The sequence below is a fragment of the Schistocerca gregaria genome, chromosome 11 (genome assembly GCF_023897955.1).
Source record: "Schistocerca gregaria isolate iqSchGreg1 chromosome 11, iqSchGreg1.2, whole genome shotgun sequence".
NCBI lineage: Eukaryota > Metazoa > Arthropoda > Insecta > Orthoptera > Acrididae > Schistocerca > Schistocerca gregaria.
Window position 1 is genome coordinate 113,864,347 of NC_064930.1, and position 11,894 is coordinate 113,876,240.

General features: G+C 38.8%; 1 protein-coding gene across 1 annotated transcript in view; it reads left to right on the top strand.

The window, feature by feature from the left end:
* LOC126295230 (uncharacterized) overlaps positions 1-11,894 on the top strand; it is a 2,305,622-nt gene that overhangs the window by 594,189 nt on the left and 1,699,539 nt on the right. The window lies entirely within an intron of this gene.

The following is an 11,894-nucleotide window of genomic DNA, read 5'->3' on the forward strand; positions in this document are numbered from 1 at the left end:
GAAGAGTCATCTAATCTGGAAAACTCTTGTGCGCACCACACATAGTCAGGTACCTGAGTAGCAGCCTCTGATGTGTAGTGCAGACCTGACTCATTTAGGGTGACCCTACTGTTTCCAAGCCTATTGTGGTGCAAGTCTAGGAAGTCACAGCCTAGCTTGTTGCAGAACCTTCCTCTGGTTCAGTCCTACCACTCAACTCAGAACCAAAGGACCATGGTCAGTTCTGGGGTCAATCTACATCTACATCCATACTCCGCAAGCCACCTGACGGTGTGTCAAGGAGGGTACTTTGATTACCTGTATCAGTTCTGCCTTCTATTCCAGTCTCGTATTGTTCATGAAAAGAAAGATTGTCAGTATCCTTCTGTGTACGCTCTAATCTCTCTGATTTTATCCTCACGGTCTCTTCGCGAGATATACGTAGGAGGGAGCAATATACTGCTTGACTCCTCCGTGAAGGTATGTTCTTGAAACTTCAACAAAAGCCCGTACCGAGCTACTAAGCGTCTCTCCTGCAAAGTCTTCCACTGGAGTTTATCTATCATTCCGTAATGCTTTCGCAATTACTAAATGATCCTATAACGAAGCGCGCTGCTCTCCGTTGGATCTTCTCTCTCTCTTCTATCAACCCTATCTGGTATGGATCCCACACTGCTGAGCAGTATTCAAGCAGTGGGCGAACAAGTGTACTGTAACCTACTTCCTTTGTTTTCGGATTGCATTTCCTTAGGATTCTTCCAATGAATCTCAGTCTGGCATCTGCTTTACCGACAATCAGCTTTATATGATCATTCCATTTTAAATCATTCCTCATGCATACTCCCAGATAATTTATGGAATTAATTGCTTCCAGTTGCTGACATGCTATATTGTAGCTAAATGATAAACGATCTTTCTTTCTATGTATTCGCAGCACATTACACTTGTCTACATTGAGATTCAATTGCCATTCCCTGCACATTGTGTCAATTCGAGGCAGATCCTCCTGCATTTCAGTACAATTTTCCATTGGTACAACCTCTCGATACACCACAGCATCATCTGCAAAAAGCCTCAGTGAACTTCCGATGTTATCCATAAGGTCATTTATGTGTGAATAGCAACGGTCCTACGACACTTCCCTGCGGCTGCAAATTGTGAGCTTTGTTGAAACTTCATGCGCAATGCTCGTCTTCTCAACCTTTTCTGCCAGTCAGTGGAACGGCCTAAGTATGACCTCAGAGCCCAGACGACAGACATAATTTGTTCTAACGTGCACCACAGTCTGCTGTTGGTTGCACACTGTACCCTAAATGGCTACTGCAATAGCCTCTTCAACATGTTGAATGAGGCTCCCAGGCATATACTCAGAGTGCACCTGGTGGCCTTTTCTGTCCCCTGCTGCCATTTCCCAATGGGGTACCATCATACGCTGTACATTTGAAATGTTGACGATTAATCGACCCTACCTTTTTGCGTTTGCCTCCTCTTGACACTGGGCAAAACAGGTTCAAACCACATGAAGTGAGTACCACTAACTCAGCTAATTAGTTTTATGAAAAATTGGAATATGTTACTGAAAACTTGGAATGTCAGTCTTTCTAATGGTGTATGTTAATTTATCTCAATATGCAGTTTATCTCACAAGGAATTCTGCATGGTGAGCTATACTATTATTTTCAAGTAGGTCTAACGTTTATTAGCAAAACTCTCATGAAAACTACATTCACTACAACAATCAGTACAGTAGAAATAATAAAATCAATAATAAATCTAAGTCAATTTCAGTCTAGATAGCTTTTTGAAATCTTTAAGATATGCTACATATAAATTGCAGAGGTATATTACCACGTTAAGGTAAAGATTAGAAAAAATATTAGTTATTTTCATTAGTTGAAATCATAACATATGGAGTAATTTCAACTTGCCACATCTCAGACTCCTTCATAATGTTGTGTAAAAATGGAAACAACTTGGCTGTACACCCAGAAATTCATCATTAGTATTTTAAGTTTTTTCAGGTTTTTATTTCAGATGCATATTTCCATGATCAGGGCTTTACAGTCACTTGAGGTTTTCCATTGTAACGCTGTTAAAACAGATGCACTTGAAGCAGGTTACTTTTAATGTAATTGGTAAAACAGAAGAGGGGTGGGGGTGGTGGTGGAAGGCAAATTGTATTAGTTTCATAGCAAAGCCACAACAGTTATAAGATACTTCTGGCTACATTTGCTGATAGCATCCATTATGTGCCCAGCTCAATAATCCTGTGGATAAACATACAAACTACAATGCTACAAAATATGGCAGAATCTGTTTCACTGGGTCTGCGCTGAAATTCTTTATTCCCACTACACCAATGTATGCATTAACCAGTAGAAGTATGAAAACATTAAGAATAAACATGCTAGATGATCAAACATATTCTCTTAATGCTCTTTTGTTCTATAGATTTTGTACATAAATAAACAAGACTGCTGTAAGAGACTACGCCTTTTCCTCCTGAGTAATTAAAAGAACAGAGTGTTTTTCCAATTTATTTTTGTGGTGAGTTGACTTTGAGGGAATAGAAGAAGACAAGATGATATCAAGAGTTCAGAATAGGTGGGGCCTTTTAAGCCAAAGTTTCTTGAATGTATTGAGAACTCCAGTGTATTTGCTATGTGTTTCCATTACATACATGGTGTCTCTAAGTGACTGCAAATTTATCAATATTCCAGGATGTCTAGTTTGCAACTTCTGTATGTATAAATAGTACTTTTCTCTTTGACAAACAGTTTTAAACAGCTGTAAACATTCACGACGTGCAGCTGTCTGTGTACTTTATTGTGCCAATTTCAGTCTTAGACCACCTTCTGAAAGTACAGTGCTAGATTTAACAGTTTTGCAGCCTTCAAACTGATTTGATGTATGACATTTATTCACCATTATGATGGGCCAGAACTGAAACCAATATAAAGTCAGAAAGCTGTGTGTCATGAGTGTTTCCAAGTATGTATCAAGTATTAAACACTGACAGTGGGTTTTTAGAAGTATTATCTTTCAACCAAGTTGTCTTATTACGCTGACAGTAATAAGTTTACCAGATTGTAGAGCAGAAAGCGAGTGATTCCAGAAGGATGGGAACATTTTTGTGGCTTTGTGGGGCAGAGGGAATGGGATTGCCATTTGAATGCAGGTAATGAACATCTGCTAGTAACATTTCATACATATTTGAAATCTGTCTTTGCAGTTGCCAAATAATGCTTAAAACTGTACATGTTTCATTAGATTCATTTCAAAATTCGTTGTTGGTGGTTTTTTTGACGTCTACTGACATCTGAAACTGTCACCTGGTTCTACTTTTCCTTGCCTGAGCACTGATGTTCTTAACCAAATTTAACATTGGCATGCAGCACCACAGCCTTTTTTTTTTTTTTTTTTTTTTTTTTTTTTTTTTTTTTTTTTTTTTTTTTTTTTTTTACTGAAACACAATGTAAACATTTATCCACCAAAAAATTCATAGATGCTAGTGGTGCAATATTTTGATGTGTTCTTCAAATACCTTAAATAATTGTAATGCAAATAAGAATAGTACAGCTATGTAGATAAAGAGCGCAGTTTTCAGTGGGTTTTGTCATTACATCTTCAGAGACGACTCAGTGGATATTATCTTCCTTATGTTAGTGTGAATGTTGTTCTCTTGGATTGCTTCTTCACATCGATAACAATTACTTTAAAATGCAGAACTGATATTTTTTCTACACCACATTTTTATAAATAACTTTCCGTTTCACTTTTGACTTGACAAATCAAACTCTGTTTGCATTGTTGTATGGACGATCTACATTAAACAACCACGTTCAGTATACAAGAGCAATAATAAATTCCAAAGTTCACCTTCCATCTCTTAAACACGTGTTTACTGTTAATATAACCATCGTTTGCAAGTTCACCAATCTCCAGGACAGGATGGCGACCTGTGAAAAACTTAGTTCCATGTCCGTGCAAGTATTTACTCTCACGAACCTGATGCGATCACTGTCCCGCGCTGAAGACAAATATTGTTCCTCATTGTAACTCTCAGTTTGCAAAATTTATTATGTAAATTAGTTTCATTTACAACTACCATTTGTTGGTAAGCAGATGTAGAAACGCATATCACTCCTCTGAAGTGGTATACATCAGCACAAGAGATGTGAGAAAAGTTTGAAGTTTTCTAAAATGTCATCTTGTATGTGTACTAAATGAGTGTTGTTATTTTGTTTAGCATTCAATATGTCCATGCATAAATGTGTGTGTGTGTGTGTGTGTGTGTGTGTGTGTGTGTGTGTGTGTGTGTGTCTTATCTGTTCTCGATAAAGGCCTTGATAGCCGAAAGCTTATATTGTGACAGTCTTTTTGTTGTGCAGATTTGCAACTCAGCATCCCCGCTATATGGTGAATAGCAACTTTCCTTTTCGTAATATTGTTACATTCCATCCTGGATTTTCTACTGTAATCTAGTCAGATAATTTATATTTCAAAGTTTCAAAAATATTGTTTGTAATGACTTCTTCTGCCAGGTTACATAAATGTCTTAAATTTTTCAGTTAAACTTAATCCCAAAATTTAACTTTTGGTAGCAGAAGTCACAGTCCCCAGTAAAAGTCGTAGTCAATATTTTCAGGTTCAGGACCTTACATCTCTTTAAAAAGTATGTTGTGAGTAAAAGTCTGCGAAAATTAACAAAATTTGCGTTTGTAAAATTCTTTGTTTACAGTGTGCATACAGTTACCCCTCTTATGTCATTGGTAGTCCACACTATTGAAAGTGTGTGATATTGCTAAGAGTGCGCTCAAAGGTATTTTCAGGTTCTGGACTCTACTAGCACTTCAGTATTGCTTTAAAAAGTACGTTGTTAGTATAAGTCACCAACAATTAATGAATTTCATTTACTTTATTTTTTTATGAGCGTGGAGTACCACCACTCTTGGCAATGTGCATTATGGACAATATGTCGGTGTCGCTAGGATTAAGCAATTACACAAAATGTTTCTCCCATGTATATTGTTTCTTCGTGCATATAATTTTAAACAAAAATGGCGTAAACAACAATGTACTGCTTTGCTTTCTTCCTTGCAGTCAGTTATAACATAAAACTTCCATTTTAGGAATGTTGTAATTTATGTCTGATTGGCTTACGGTTAGAATAACACTACACAATCTGAATCATGTGAGGCTGTGTAATGCTATCCATTTGCAGACCAAAACAATGCGAAATAATGTTACTGAAACTACTATCGTCACTGATCCAGCCACTGGAGAGATTTCTCTCATAACTCGTATACCATCAACCCCAATCGATTTACCCATTCAGTTTAAGCTGTCACAGTGAAAACTGACTGAGGAAAAAAATGGATCCACAGATTTTCACAGGAATGCACAACATAGTATTTTCTTTCTCACAGTGGTTTTGTTAGAAAACCTGTACATAGTTGTTGAAAAATATACAGACATTGTCCTCCTGAATATTTATTTCAGTATCGGGTAAAAATTTGAAGTACATCAGTCGAGAACATTTGGAGATATTTTCTAACAATGTTTCCAATCTCCATATATTAAATATATATATTTATATTACATATATTACAATATAATCATCTATGTCCATCCAAATGTTTAGATAATAACATTAAACATCGTATTGTCTTTATAAAGGATATCTCATTTGTCTTGATCACCCTAAATAACTGTCCAGATGCAAGTTACAAAATGTTTCAAGCAAATGTTCTTAAGCCGTTAGGGACATCAATCAGCATGATTGTCTTTGTTGTAGCTGTGTTTCTTACAAAGATATGAACACTGGTATCACTTTTTTAAATGGCACCCTAATATTTTTTTATTATTTATTTATTTGATTCTTCAGTTCCTCTCCTAAAGACCTATTCTAAAGTGTATCACAGTGTACCATTCACTGAAACAAAACGTTATTAATAACATAACACAATACTGACTTTGTGCCCGGGATCACAAACTCGTCCACTTGCTGGAGTTGTCAGAAAACAAATGAAAACCAAGTGAAAACATAACACCAAAATTGACTTTGACCCTCCTGTACCACTGTTTGGGAGTAGAACATTCGAAGTTGCTTAAAGTGGTGACCCTGGACACCGATACACTGGTGCGCTCGTTAAATGAAAGAATTATTTACTGCTTCCAGTGTTGCCAGCTGAAGAGAATTACAAGCAAGCACTATACGTTTCCGCATGTCCTCTGGAGTTGTTGGAATATTGTGTCTTTAGTGCGTCCCCTAAGAAAAAAGTCCAGAGGATTTAAATCGGGAGACCTAGCAGACCAAGTAACTGTTCCTCCTCGACCAATCCATCTGTCAGGATACCTACGGTTCAGAACATGATGTGCACGCAAGGCATTATGTGTTGGACATCGGTTGATACAACATAAGCATTCCACCTTCAAGCTCTCAGGTTTTCAAATATCGTCTTGTGCAGTAACCAACAATTAGTCTTTCCTTTTTATCCTGTCCAGTAAGTCTCCCCTGACCTGGGGTTCTGAGTGACTTTTCTGAACTTTACCCCTTCCCCTAGCCCTCTCCTGTCCTTTTCCTTCACCCCTTTTCCTTCACCTCTTCTGCCAGAAGAAGGAGCCACTAGCTCTGAAAGCTTGTAAAAGTTAAGCCCTTTTGTGTGTGTGTGTGTGTGTGTGTGTGTGTGTGTGTTTTCTCCTGCCGCTGCTAGGTGAGTAGATTTTTTTGTGTGTCCATTTACATTATGTTGTCAATAATTTATTATTTTAGTTATTAAATAAAATTATTTGTAATAGATACTGATTATTTTCAGGGAAGTATGTTTTATGTAACAAAAACAAAAATTCTCCAAAATCAGGATGCAGACTTGAAACAGGCTTTTAGCCAGTATAAGACATGTTCCCCATCCATCCACTTGGCTACCTCGTCAAAACATTGCTTAAGATTTAAGCGATGCAGAAAAGTTATACGTACTGAACTAAAAGCCAGAATAGATAGCAACTGTTTGTCAGTAGTGAGAATCTATGTGATGGTTCAGCCAAATCCATGACACACAATTGTAAACTCTCATTCTTAGCAACACTGCCATAGAAAATGATGTATTTTGCTACAAACTGTAGAAATGTTAACTGCCCAGCAACTTTTTTTATTACTTTCAGGTAAACAATTGTGTCTCATAATTTCATACTTTTCTGCATTGAATTTTCCTTTTAGTACAGTAAACTGATTTATTTATTCATCCAGGGATAATTTCACAGTGATTCAGGTTTTGATATCATAATATAATGAAAATAAATAGCTCAAAATATACGTACGCACACACACAGCGTCCAAGTACAGTATTTCATGAAAAGTATCGAGATACGTATCAGTGGATTTTAACGTTGGATGTGTCCATTCTTAGCTCTTGTGATAGCTTGAACTCATTTGGGAAATGTATCTGAATGTCTGTGGAGGGATGGCAGCCCGGTCACCCACAACGATGTGGGGTATGGAGTGAAGTCAATGTTTTAACTGATTCCACAGATGGTGCATTCGGTTCTCATCAGTAATCTAGGCAGGCCGGCCCTTTCACGAATGTTACTGTCCACAAATCGCTAACTCACAATGCTGCATTATGACACAGTACATTGTCTCCAAACTGTTCCTCTACTATACACAGCATACAATATTGTGTTCATGTCCTTCCACATGTAGCTGTTTCTTGAACACAGTATGAGGGTCCTCAACCTAACCATGAGAACCATTACCATATTATAACAACAACTCCTCTGTACTTCAATGCTGCTGCTACACACAATGGAATGTTATGTTCTCCAGGCATTTGCCAAACCTAGACCCTTTCGTCTGATTCCCACACGGTATAGTGCGATTTGTCACTCCAAATCACACGTTTCCAATCATCCCCTGCCCAGTGGTTTTGCTTAGCACTCATTGTGTTCTAGTTGGACGGCTGGTAGCACTCTGGAACTCACGAGTGGTGCCTACCACTGATTTTGTGCACTTTTTAACCAACCTCTGCACTGCTGGACGGTCCCTGTTTGTCAGTACATAAGGTTGGCCTGGTCTCGGTTTAGCTGTTATTGTTCCTCCACATTTCCACTTCACAGTCACATCACCAACAGTCGACCTGGGCAGCTTTAGACAGGTTGAAATGTTCCAGTGGACTTACTACTAAGGTGATATTCAATGAACAGCCCACGCTGCCACAAAATTCCCATTCTACATCTACATTGACGTGATTACTCTGCTATTCACAATAAAGTGCCTGGCAGAGGGTTCAATGAACCACCTTCGAGCTGTCCCTCTATCGTTCTCTCTCTCGGACGGCACGCGCGGGAAAAATGAGCATTTAAATTTTTCTGTGCGAGCCCTGATTTCTCTTATTTCATAGTGATGATCATTTCTCCCTATGTACCTGGGTGCCAACAGAATGTTTTCGCAATCGGAGGAGAAAACTGGTGATTGAAATTTCACGAGAAGATCCCGTCGCAACGAAAAACGCCTTTGCTTTAATGATTGCCACTCCAATTCACGTATCGTGTCTGTGACACTATCTCCCCTATTTCGCGATAATACAAAATGAGCTGCCCTTCTTTGTACTTTTTCGATGTCATCAGTCAGTCCCACCTGATGCGGATCCCACACTCCACAGCAATACTCCAGAATAGGGCGGACAAGCGTGGTGTAAGCAGTCTCTTTAGTAGACCTGTTGCACCTTCTAAGTGTTCTGCCAATGAATCGCAGTCTTTGGTTTGCTCTACCCCCAATATTATCTATGTGATCATTCCAATTTAGGTTATTTGTAATTGTAGTCCCTAAGTATTTAGTTGAATTTAGAGCCTTCATATTTGTGTGACTTATCGCGTAATCGATATTTAGCTGATTTCTTTTAGTACTCTTGTGAATTACTTCACACTTTTCCTTATTCAGGGTCAATTGCCACTTTTCGCACCATACAGGTATCTTATCTAACTCATTTTGCGAGTCGTTTTGATCATCTGATGACTTGACAAGACGGTAAGTGACAGCATCATCTGCAAAAAATCTAAGACGGCTCCTCAGATTGCCTCATATGTCGTTAATATAGATCAGGAACAATAGAGGGCGTATAATACTTCCTTGGCGAACGTCAGATATTACTTGTGTTTTACTCTATAACTTTCTGTCTATTACTACGAACTGTGACCTTTCTGACAGCATTTAACTAGAAAGTTATCTCTTTATAGTTGCAAGCTGTGGAAGTGTTGCCAGTTTTCAAATTTAGGTAAGCAGTTTTGTATCTTTATTTCATAGCTTCCTTCAGTGAACTTTTCCTTTTGATACAGTGAAAGTATGGAAACATTGTTAGAGCTTTCATGAGGTGATAGAAAGTAGCCTACTTGAAAGTGCAAAGTAGGCTGAATGTTTTTTGCTTTCTTTTTCTTCAGTCAGGTTTGTTCATTCATTCGTTTATTCATGTCTCCAAAGAAGGAGAACCTTAAGGGAGGTGGAACAAGTGCAGCTGTGCATAAAAAAGGGGCAAACAAATCATTTAGATACTTAAACTATACATCATAAATTCTCTCACTCTATCTTCACTTCTCGTTGCCAGTTGACACATTGGTGCTTCGTACGAGTATTTGCTACATGTTATCTGCCTTCTAACGAGAGTGCTGCTCCTTTAACTTTCTGTCTTTACAGTTGAAAGGTAGGCCTAATTTTTACATGGGCACATTTGGGAATTCAATCTCATGATCCACGTATCATCCCCTTCCACTCCAACGTAGACCTCGGGCTGCACTACACATCTCATTATCACCACAACCAAGATTTCCGGGAGGAATATCTCACTTTAGCTGCAAAAAGCTTAACTGCACATACACCACCTTCCATTATCTTATGCTGCTTTGTATCTTTGCATACCAAGTGTCAAGCCAATCCAAATGTCCATAGCTCTATCCCTGGTATGACAGTCTAGAATTTCTTGTAGAAACTAACGTGTGCTTCATGTACAATAGAATATCAGGTTGTGGTCTGGTTTGGCCTTCATTTTGTACTGTAGGTCCCTCTATAACTGGTAGTTAATAATAATACACTACTTTCAAGACAGTTAAAGGAATTTGCCATGTCAGTCACTGGATTGATGATTCGGTCATTAGAGTATATTTAGTAGTAACAGGCCATCTGTGCCTGTTACCTTTAGGTTAAAAGACTCCCACAGTAATTTTAACCTATGGTATACTAACATGAATGTATATCATCATGCATTTTTCACCTAATACTGGAAGGAAGACACAGTGACTAATTTTACTAACATGTACAGAGGTAACAAAAGTCATGGGATATCGATATGCGTGTAACAATGGATAAAAGGGCAGTGCATTAGCCATGTGTACTCAAGTGATCCAGGTGAAGAGATTTCTGGTGTGATTATGGCCGCACGATGGGAATTAAGAGACTTTGAATGCTGGATGGAGGGCTAGACGCATGTGACAATCGATTTCAGATATCGTTAAGGGCTTCAATATTCTGAGATAACCAATGCCAAGAATGTGTCTGAGCATACCAAATTTCAGGCATTATGTCTCACCACAGATAACACGCCGACCAGCTGACTTCGCTTAATGACTGAGAATAGCAGCATTTGTGTGCAGTTGTCAGTGATAACATACAAGCAACACTGTGAAACAACCACGGAAAGCAATGTGGGACATATGACGAATGTATCCGTTACAACAGTGCAGCGGTCTAGTTGGACCTTTGGTGACTGGAAAACTGTGGTCTTATCAGATGAGTCCAGATTTCAGTTCGCACAAGATGATGGTGGGACTCGAGAGTGGCACAGACCCCACACAGGCCATGGAACCAAGTTGTCAAAAAGGCACTGTGCAACCTTGTGGTGGTTCCATAATGACATGGGCAGTGTTTACATGAAATAGACTGGGTCATCTAGTCCAACTGAACTGATCATTGACTAGAAATAGTTATGCTTGGCAACTTGAAGACCCTCTACTACCATTTTTCTGGACAATATGAGGGAATGATTTGGCCATCCAGTTCGCCCTGTATGAATACCATCAAACATTTATGGGGCGTAATCGAGAGAAATTTGTTAACATCGAGTATAGATTTAAGGGTCAGGAAGTCGTTTCTGAAAGTATTTGTATGGAGTGTGGCCATGTATGGAAGTGAAATGTGGATGATAAATAGTTTTGGCAAGAAGAGAAAAGAAGCATTCGAAATGTGGTGCTACAGAAGAAGGCTGAAGATTAGATGGTTAAATCACATAAATAATGAGGTATTGGATACATATACAGAAGAATGCTGAAGATTAGATGGGTAGATCACATAACTAATGATGAAGTATTGAATAGAATTGGGGGGAAGAGGAGTTTGTGGCACAACTTGACTAGAAGAAGGGATCGGTTGGTAGGACATGTTCTGAGGCATCAAGGGATCAACAATTTAGTATTGGAGGGCAGCGTGCGGGGTAAAAATCGTAGAGGTAGGGGGTAAAAATCGTAGAGGTAGGCCAAGAGGTGAGTATACTAAGCAGATTCAGAAGGATGTAGGTTGCAGTAGGTACTGGGAGATGAAGAAGCTTGCACAGGATAGAGTAACATGGAGAGCTGCATCAAACCAGTCTCTGGACAACAACAACAACAACAACAACAACAATCGGGAGGTTAGCTCAGACAACAAACCTTAGACCGGCAAAACTTCGCAGTTATGAACGGCAATAGGGGCAGCACTGTTCAATATTTCTGTAAGAGATCACATGATATCCTATGACTTTTGTGGTCTCATGTATTGGGCGAACAAATCACTGCAGTATTACGGTATTATACTGTTGCCGAACGAACGTTATAAGTGGAAATTCTTAGTTTGCGCTTCAGCTCCATACTAAATTACCAGCTGTGTCATTCAT